We start from the raw sequence: 11,015 nt of genomic DNA, 5'->3' as shown, positions 1-11,015 counted from the left end.
ATATACTTGATTTGATTTGATTTAAATATCTTCCTTTTTGTTCAGCAGAAGAAAGAAATTCATACAGGTTTGAAACAACATGAGGGTGATTATATGACAGAATTTTAATTTTAAAAGTGAACTTCTCCTTTAAGATGTGTTTTTGTTTTTTATTTAAAAAATAAGACTCATGGTTACAATGTCATTGTACAATCATTAAAATGGCCTTTTTTTCCACGAGTATAACTGAATGTTGTGAAACTTTTACTAGAAAAAATCCGTATAAACACGAGACACTTTCTTGTTTTGTGCATGTCAAGTTTCCATCTTGGAATTCACACAGTCAAACTGTGTGAATTCAATTTCACAGTAGTCAAGAAAGAGACTTTTCATGTTCTTTATGGATTTAACCAGCTTCTCCAACCGAGACCAAGTACATCAGTGCCTCCCAAGTTCTTTGAGATTATTTTGACTGAATTTGAGGGCAACATGGGTAATGTCCCAAAAAAAAATAGCAAGGTTTTAGTTTCCTCCAGAACAGACCACCTTTCATTTGATATTCAAACCATAATGATCAATAATAATAATAGTCTAAATGTAAAAGCCCCCAAAACACCCAGCAATCACAGTAGGGTTTTGCATACACCTCTTAAAAATCAGGTCTTATCCCTGGAGAAAGCCACTGCGCTTCTGCGGCTCTGGTCTGCTTTTTGCTTGAGTGAATTAGTAAATGGCTTTTCTTCCAGATGGCTTTGAGAGCACTTCATTTATCAGTGCTGTTTGGAGCTCAAGTTAATTAAACCCCGATGACAAGCATCCTCATCAGATCCTTGAATTTGAACATCTAGAATCTCTTAACCAGGTGAAGCTGTCGCGATATACGGTGTCTAATGTAAAGTGAACAAGACGTGGTTATTCACTTGATCAGTGGTTCCAGCATTAGAGAGCGGCGTTTGAAGTGAATTTTCTACTTGACACTTCAAGAAAAGATTGCTTACATGTTTCATTTCGCAGTAAATATAAGCAGAAAATCGACGTGAAGGTTGGGGAGCGGAAATGTTGGTTTTAGATTATTAGGCATTGTGCATATGCACAAAAACTATCAAAGGAAACTGCTGGGAAAAGGTCATATCATCACTGAATCAGATCAGCGTGAACCTTCGCTCTGAGCATCCCATTGCTCATGGAAGATAACCTCCCACATAAATGTGTGGATGTCAGGCTGTCCTGGATTTACGCTGATGCACGGAAATATATCTGTGGCCAAATTCCTTTGAAGATGTTCCACTGAAAGGCAAATGTCTGACTCAAGCTGTTAGCGAGAACTTAGCTTAAGGGTTTTTAACATTACAATGCAGTGTTGGGGACAAGTTTGATTAGGAGCTTATATCATCACTTTCTTGGTGATTAATAGTCTAAGAAGGTAATTTACTCTACTGAAACAGCTTAGACCAACATGACCATGAATTTCCTTTCTGGTCCAAGCTGGTTTAAGATGGTTTATGCTGGTTTAAACTGGTTTATGCTGGTTTAAGATGGTTTAAACTGGTTTATGCTGGTTTAAGATGGTTTAAGCTGGTTTATGCTGGTTTAAGATGGTTTATGCTGGTTTAAGCTGGTTTATGCTCGTTTAAGATGGTTTAAACTGGTTTATGCTGGTTTAAGATGGTTTAAACTGGTTTATGCTGGTTTATGCTGGTTTAAGCTGGTTTAAGATGGTTTATGCTGGTTTAAGCTGGTTTAAGATGGTTTATGCTGGTTTATGCTGGTTTAAGATGGTTTAAACTGGTTTATGCTGGTTTAAGCTGGTTTAAGATGGTTTATGCTGGTTTAAGATGGTTTAAGCTGGTTTAAGATGGTTTATGCTGGTTTAAGATGGTTTATGCTCGTTTAAGATGGTTTAAACTGGTTTATGCTGGTCGAGACCAGATATGGGCAACTTCTGTCTGCTACCTGATGGAGTTTTGGTTCCTCGCCACTGTCGCCATTTTCCACCTTTGTTGCCATTGGTTTGGCTTGCTTAGTTGGGGACATTAAATGTAACATGTAATTTAAAATTCAATATTCAAGAACTGAACTGAGCTGGACGAGGACATCACTGTTTTCTTCAGAGCGGCCGTATATATGTGACCATGTACCACAAAACCAGTCACATGAGTCACAATTTTTAAATTGAGAGTTATACATCATGAAAACATGAAAGCTGTATAAATAAGCTTTCCAGTGATGTGTGGTTTGTTAGGATAGGACAATATTTGGTTGAGATACAACTGTTGAAAATCTGGAATCTGAGGGTGCAAAAAAATCGAAACATTGAGAAAATCTCCTTTAAAGTTGTGCATTTATGTTGGCGATTGTGCAGCATTCACTCACAAAAATACATGTTTTATATATTTACGGTAAGAAATTTACAAAATATCTTCACAGAACATGATCTTTACTTAATATCCTCATGATTTTTGGCATAAAAGAAAAATCGATAATTTTGACCCATATTGTTGGCTATTGCCACAGATATACCCGTGCGACTCGAGACTGGTTTTGTGGTCCAGGGTCACAATATATAAACTTAACTAAATTAAGAACTTTTTTTAAACAAAAATTAAACATCTAAACATTTTAAGCTGAACTGTGACGCTATTTTCTTCAGGAAACAAACTTTGTTGCATTATTTTCCTGTTATCACTGTAAAGCTGCTTTGAAACAATCTGTGTTGTAAAAAGCGCTATATAAATGAATGTGACTTGACTTGACTGGTGGGCCATTCTCCTGTAGAGTTTGGCTTCAAGCCTAATCAAACACACCTGAACAAGCTAATCAATGTCATCAGGATTGCTAAAAAGCTAAATTTGCAGGTGATCAACATGGTTGATGTTGTTCCAATATCCTGGAGTGTGTTTCCCGCACAACGACGTAACTCGCTGCTTCACTCCCATAGTACAATCATCGTTGGAGAAATCGTTCTTGAAACCATATTGTCGCAGATTGGTCGCTCAACCACGTTGGTTAATGATGTCACGCAGGTGTTGGAGTAATAACTTTTAATGAATCTGTTTGAGTTCTAATTAACGCTAGATGTTTTGCTATAAATTACAGACATGCATCTGAGGAATATTTCTCATTTTTCTCAGTTATTTTGCTTTATTTCCAGATTCAGTCATAGACTCGTTCTTACACTAGAGCTCGTTCACACATGCTTCAAAAACTACGCTTTAAATCTCTTGACAAACTAAAAAATGTATGTATTCTAAATAAAAGATGTGATTGTACTGAATGTCAGATTGATTATTTTGCTCAAGATCAGGATTTATTGAGTCCACATGTCATGCAAACTAGAAACTGGTTGGCATGCGCGAACGTGCTCTTGTACGCAAGAACGATCTTATGATTGAATCTGGAAATAAAGAAAAATTTGAAATAGTCCTCAGATGCAAAACATCTAGCATTAATCCGATCTCAAACAGATTCATTAACAGTAGTTATTAATCCAACACCTGCGTGATATCATTAACCAACGTGGTTGAACGGCCAGTTTGCGACAATACGGTTTCGGGAAACAGTCGTGACTCGCTAGTGGATCGATGATGCATCGCACTATGGGAGTGAAGCAGCGAGTTACGACGCTGTACGGGAAACACACCTCGGGTCTGGATATTGGAACAGTGAAGATCACTTTATTTATTAGAATTTAGTTTCAATATTACTTTAGCTCAATCTTTCTCATTATACCAAGGACTGCAATGAAATTAAGACCATTTTACCAGTCGCACTTAGACATTTAAAATGATACCAAACATGAAAAGGAAAAAACAATAGATTCACAAGATACATCATATCTAGATCTCATTGAACTTTTGGTGACTTGACTCAGGGGGAGAGGAAGGGAGGAGGGAGAGGGGGATGCAGAGATAAGGAAGGAGAAAAGACAATGTCCTGTGCTCTTTCTTTGTGATCTTCTGTCCAGGGAGCGTTTTATTGCTTTATTGTAGGGTGAGTTTTATCTCAGCTTTTGTCTTGGAAAAGCAGGAAAATCAAGTCTTACATTACCATGAAGGTTTTGCTGGCTTTGACGCGTGATAAAAGGTTATTTTCCATGTTAATCAGAGTGTTTGTCCTAACCAGCGACACGCAACAATTCTGTTTTGGAAATGGTTTCTAGTTTTCTGCGACGTCGCGCTGGAACAACAAACACAAAGTGTGGCGATGATAATCTCAGGTACTGTTTATGTGCTTTATTTAATGTTAAAAGCGTGTAATGTGACTTTGAATATCATTTAGTGCTCCAGCTTTGTAGCTGTAAAAGCAACAATGAATAATTCACCTCAGATCTTGAAATTAAACAAATGGAAACAAGACCGTTCAAACTGTGAACAAACAAGTGTATTATTTGACAAAGATTGTTTTAGTAACAGTAGCCTATGTATTTCAATAATGTTTAAATGGTGTAATATTTGTGAATTTGATTATGTAGCTACTTATCCATTTTCTTGCGAGTGCCGTCGAGATTACTCTCTGGTGCTGTGCACTCGCCGCAAGACTCCGCCCACACGCTGTTCTGATTGGCTGACTCCGCCCACACGCTGTTCTGATTGTCTGACTCCGCCCACACGCTATTCTGATTGGCTGACTCCGCCCACATGCTGTTCTGATTGGCTGACTCCGCCCACACGCTGTTCTGATTGTCTGAATCCGCCCACATGCTGTTCTGATTGGCTGACTCCGCCCACACGCTGTTCTGATTGGCTGTGGGTTTTGATTTATTTCGCCGCATCTCGCAGTCGCGTTGCATCTAGTGTGGACAGACAAATTATTTGTCGCTGGAATCTCATCGCATTGCGTCTGGTTAGGACACGGTGTAAACGTACCCTTAGTTGATGAGGCTTTGGGGGTACATATGGTATCTAAGATCTCCTTTCTCAGATTACTAATATGAAAACTCTTCGTTCCTAGCCTTCCGCAATCCCAGAGATTTTAACAGCTAATTACCGGAAGCACCTGCGGCTCCGGGATTACGACCCAGATTTTGCGAGACCTTTGCAGTGAATGTCACAGGCGTTCACCCTATTGTTCACCTTCCGGCACAGCAGGCACCATGACAGTCATTAAGGCTAACACACAGAGGAAAGATGAATTCAGAGGCATGATAGAGCAGTAAAGGACACAGTTTGTGCCAATTTAAAATCATACACGCACAACAAACCCCACAGGGGGGGACGTGCTGTGCTGTGCTTAATGCGCTATGCATTGTGTTCATACCTCTACATTATGCATTGCATTTGGTCAAGATTAAGATGTTTTGAGTGATTTTATCTTGCACTGGAGGTCTGGAGCAGACATGAGTGTTAGTTTGGTTTCGATTTTCTTCAGTCACGCAGCGTTTGCAGTCTTTTCTGTGGCAAAATGCAAGTTTGATTAGATTCATAGTGGGCAATTGATTTTTGCAAGTCTGCAATTTCAATTTGATCATTATTTGGCATTATCAGGACCCAGAAATATTCCCCCACTGCGTTATTATACATTATATTCAACATTATATATAGCAGATTAATGCAGTACTGACACTAAAACTCTGAAAACTTGATTATTTTTTTTCTCACACAGTAATTTTCATTTTGGGTGAATTCTGTCGACACTATCCACGATACATATTGTTGCATTTTTGTATTGCGATATATTGTTAAACCCCTACTTGACATTGTGTTTGAATGTAAGCTAACACAAAACATTAAATTACACTAGAATTATTTTTTTCCCCACAGGATTGTCACTATCATTAGTATGCTGTGGATATCAGGTCACTTTGGATAAAGCCTACTAAATGTATTACTAAATGGCCGTGTGCTTACAAATGTTAAGAGATTATTTATACTTTTATTTATGTTTATGAATGATGGTAACTTATTCAGGGACCAGATTGTCTACACATCCAACACACCCTCCCACTCACACTCTGCTGTAACAAATGAAAAGAACACTTTTCTTTAGACAGATGGACAGTTAGTTTCATCTGTGGCTCTTTTGTTCTCTATTAGCTGCAATTGTCAGGTTAATTTAACTGTCTGTTAAAAGATAAGAATATTTCAGCTCTGTTTTCATTCCCAGTAATATTGAAGATCAGTGCTTGTCAGTCCTTTGAGGTGAAGTAGAACCTTTGATCAAATTACATCATCAAGTTTACTTTCATTTTTCCCAACATTGAATCTATTGTCATCTCTTTGAGTGCAAGCTTAAAGCTGATGCATTTTTGTTGTTGTTGTTAAAATACTCTTGTAACCCGCTAAACCCCTGTACGTCAATTAAAAACAGGTACAAATGATGTCCATGTCATAAAAATTTGCACAGACTTAAGTTTGGTCTCATTTTAAAGAAGACAGATTGTTATTGAAGTAAAAAAAACTTAAATAAAAAAATGTTATAGAGGTTTAAGTTTATGATAAATGATTTATGAACAACATTTTATAGAAAAAATATATGTTTTATGAAACATGCTGAACTCTAAAACTGCTAGAAAATCAAAGCCATAAATCTAAACAAGTCGTGTTCCAAATTTGAGGTTGATATCTCAAAAAATTAGCTTTCAGTCAGGTTTTGTTTGGAAAAGTACAACATTTTCCCTATTAGATGCCCGCAAAACTCCACCGGGACACACAATGGTTGGATTAGAGATTTTCTGTAGAGTTTTTCCCTCTCAAATATTAAAATCGCACACACAAAACCACACTCTGACATCCATACCAACACACCCACACAATTATCGTTGCATAATTGATCCAATTGGCTCAATAATATGCATAAGCAGAAAACAGGAATAATTTGCTTTATAAGCCAAACCTAAGAAAACGGCACCATCTTGTAAAAAATAGTACAAGTTTGAATTTTGAAGCCTTGCCAACAGAATGAAAGCTTATTAACAAAGATTGCATAATTTTATAGTTAAATGGCCCTGGGATTAAAAATTGCAGTTTTAATAGGTTTCAATGGGGACATTTTTGTTTTTAAGGTCCCGAGTGACACCATTTTGTGTTACTAGTGCAAAATCAATTTATTAAAGGAAATGGGGGTGAAATAGTAAAATTCCAATAAAAATACACACCTGTACCAAAATTGGCACTAACACACTAACGCAAAATGATCAAAAAAACTAAACCGAAAGACAAAAATGTCCATTAAGTTGCTGTGTTTCTGCATCAGTGAATGAGTTTGATGAGTCCAACCAATGGGAATAGGAGGAGAGCTGATTGAAAACAGACATTATTTATGCATTATTTTCAGACCAGGACTTCATATTGACACCCTCCGGGTCCTCATGTAATTGAAGGTAAGCAAGAGACTTCTAAAGGAAAAGTACAGTAAAGTTGTTACTGCAATGTCCCAAAACCTGTTGAAACAAAAATCAGAGTTCCTTTACTTCATCATTAAGACGTAACCTCTAAGTTTGACTGTCATACAGATTCAGTTGAGACTTGATTCCTGCCTACAAGGTGAAGGCTTGTTGTCTTAACCGAGGACGAGGTCGGCTTTACTGCGCAATGGAGCGAAACGTGGTCAAGAATACAACGGAAATATGAATCGAGGTCATGGGGATTCGTATAAGAGTTCTTACCACAGCAGGAAGATCCAAGGACATGCTGTGATTGTAGGAGAAAAAGGGTTAGCCTGCTGTTGTGTAGTGTGTCAACACCAAACTTCCTCAACAGGAGACCTGTCCGCGGTGACAACGGCACGATTCGCCCCATGCTCCCAAGCCCAGTTATTTATAGCACCAAGCAGCCACACTGAATTTTAAAATGGTCTTGAGACTGGATAGTGTGCAAACGGTTGAATAACCAATGCATTTTTATTCATGTACCTTAAGATTAAGTCCCATTCCTCTTTTGCGAGATTATCAGTTTAAGTTTATATTCAGATTTGGAAGATTTTTTTTATATTGAGCCTTTAAAAGATGCCTGAAATTGGACCTTTGGGGACAAAATGCAATCTGTGAGAGCCATTTGGCAGCGAAAATGCTCTTCTCAGGATATTTGAAGGCCAAATGCACAAAAAAATGCAATGATTGTGTGAAAAATGCCTCGTGGATGACCTTTATTGAGCAGATACATAATTAACCGTAAGTTGTCAACAGCGCTTGAGGTTAGAGAGCACCGGATTAAATGGAAGAGGGCAGAATAATGAATGGGATTGTAAAGGGGTGTATTGTTGTGTTGTTTTGTTGGTAAACAGCAGGTGAAAGATGCCCCGTTCTCACTCGCAGTGGGGGTGCTATCAGTTGGTTGGTGGGCGTTCAAACTGGACATAGAAATGTGACAACACAATAGCATTCGGCTGGACTTTCAATGCAATTTGAGGCAAGACAGTCAACAACAAGCCTGTGATGTTCCTTTGCTTCAGATGGCATTAACAAGTAATTGGACATTGGATGTGCACTCAAAACAAACACAAGCACAGTGGATAAACTCTTTATAACGCCATAATCCACATAGGCTGGGTGATGCATCGAAAATTAGCGAGATTATCCTTATATCATTTCTGATGATATAAAATTAAGAAATATCATGCGAACGTTATGCTTATAAAGAGATTAAGCCAATTTCACTCCACTTTTTGACAACAAACTATGCCAACAATTGCTTTCAAATGCATATCAGCGTGATCACTCTGAAGAGCATCAAATGTTTCTATTTACTATGTGGTTTTGCAGCCAATCACATGCAAGTCTGTTGAGTGTGTGAACAAAATCGCCAATCAGAGGCGTTTGAGTTAGTCAGTGGTGCATCCAGTCAAAACGCTCAAGTTTTCATTCAGCGCGCTCACTTACTGTGTTCTACATGCTTTCTGTTTGTGAAACATTCACTATTTGGATAAAGGTTTTATTTTTCCAAGTCAAAAATATTGTTATCTGTCATAATTCATCAGAAATTGTAATATTAACCCTCTGGTGTTCTGCGGTAATTTGACACATTTTACGTTTTATTTTAATTATAATTTTTTACTTCATTGGAATGGTATGAAACTTGGTAAAGGTTTTGCTATGAACTTGCTATGATTTGAAATGGTTAAATGGTCCTGAAAAAAAGCCACACTTGTGCTCCTCAGTCAAAAATAAGCACATTGGAAATGAATGGGAAACAAATTTCATCTAGTGGAAGCGTTTGGTACTGCGGCCAAACTAAATATCACCGAAAGCTCACTTTTTGAGATCCCAAGCTCATATTTGGAGCACAACTTGTTTAGATGAATGGCTTTGATTTTCTTGCAGTTTTAGAGTAAATCATGTTTGGGAAATTTTCAAGCGTTCATTTTTGTAAACGTTTTTTCACTTCAGCCAAGTGTCGTCTTTAAAAAGAGAACAAACTTCAGTCTACGCTCCAAGCATTCAAGATTTACCACAGTTTAAGTTGGAAATTTCATTTCGAAGGCTACGCTCAAAAAGTGAATAAATGGATTATACATACAGCATAAATATAATTTAGTATCATAAAATCCCCTAAAAATATAAAATATTAAATAAAAAACATTATCGAAATAAAATATAATAATATAGTACATTCATTTCATTTAAATAAATCAATAAAAAAAACTAATTGCCCATTTTTGAGAGATTAAGAGGGGTTGAGATAAATTGAGCAATATCAAGGTACAAATTATGATGTCGACAACTACAATAGTACTATGGCAATTGGACACGTTACCACAGTACAACGACGATACTAAACGATGATACCACAACAGTATTGTTATAGTATATGTTGTTCGTGTATAACATTTGATCTACTTCATGCCAGGCATGCAGTGATCAATAGCACACGTGACACACTCCTCCGATGATTTGTTTACTTATATGAGCCAGAGTCATCCAGTGCAGAGTACTCAACACGCTTCGGCTATCAGCGCACAGTGTGGGTGTTGAAATCGTGGGTGTGTGGGAGACGGCCAGCGTTTGTGTGATGGGGGTGGGTGGGTGGAAGAAAGAGAGAATGAAAGAGAGAGCGAGAGAAAGAGGCACTAGACGATGGGGTTTCTGCTGCAGGCAGAGGCACACTAATGACTGAGAGACAGTGGGAAGAGTGTGTGTGAGCGGTCTGGAACAAACACACACACCGAAACCCTTTCCTCTGGAACAGCCAAGACCAGCTGTTGATCTATCCTTTCTATCGCTGGCTGTGCAAAGAACATAATATTACAGTTTTCTGAGGCGTTGCAGAAAACAGCCCCAAATATATAGAGGTCAACAGAACGAAGAAAAAATAATCATCAATAGAGAGATCAAACGATGCGAAAGCTGTACTTTAGGGTCGCGGCGCGCTCTAGTGGTGAAATGGGTTTGGTGTTTTAAATGCCAGCTTCCTAACAAGGTGAAATACTTAAAAAAAAAAAAAACACACTTTATAATGTTGGGTTAAAAATAACCCAACGAGTAACCCAACTATGGGGTGATATAGCAGCTTCCCAACTTGTGGATTATTTTAACCCAATGCATTGGATTAAAAGCCAGTTGGGTTAAGAGTAACCCAACAGTTAGGTTAACTTTATTTTTTAATAAATAAAATACACTTTGTTTTCAAATACAGATTGTTTATTTGTATAAAACTATAAAAATGTCTTTAACAAATATATTTTAAAATTATAAACTAAATATTGGAGAGTGTAGAATTTAATGTAAATAATATACATAATTGTGTGCATAAATTCAAAATACACAAGTGGACATACAACATACGTTATAGGGTTATTACTAGAAATATCATCGATGTTAAAAATGACCCAACATTTTTGGAAAACAACCAAACATAGTGACCCAATATGTGTAACCCAACGTTTTTTGACTACACAAGGTTTGCTTTACAATTGATTCAGTGTTCAAAATATCTTTTAAAGTGTTTTCAGAGGAATATAATTTCTTGAGAAATGGGTGGTGGGTATTGAGGTCAAAAGACATGCATGCACACTACATTAGTGCTGGATAAGTGATCGATACTCATAAGTATGATGCAACGCTGTTTGTGGTACAATATTGCAATGCCTTAGTTTAAAAGCAT

The sequence above is a fragment of the Abramis brama genome (assembly GCF_963993115.1).
Source record: "Abramis brama genome assembly, chromosome: 6".
Classification (NCBI taxonomy): domain Eukaryota; kingdom Metazoa; phylum Chordata; class Actinopteri; order Cypriniformes; family Leuciscidae; genus Abramis; species Abramis brama.
This window is presented reverse-complemented; position numbering follows the sequence as displayed.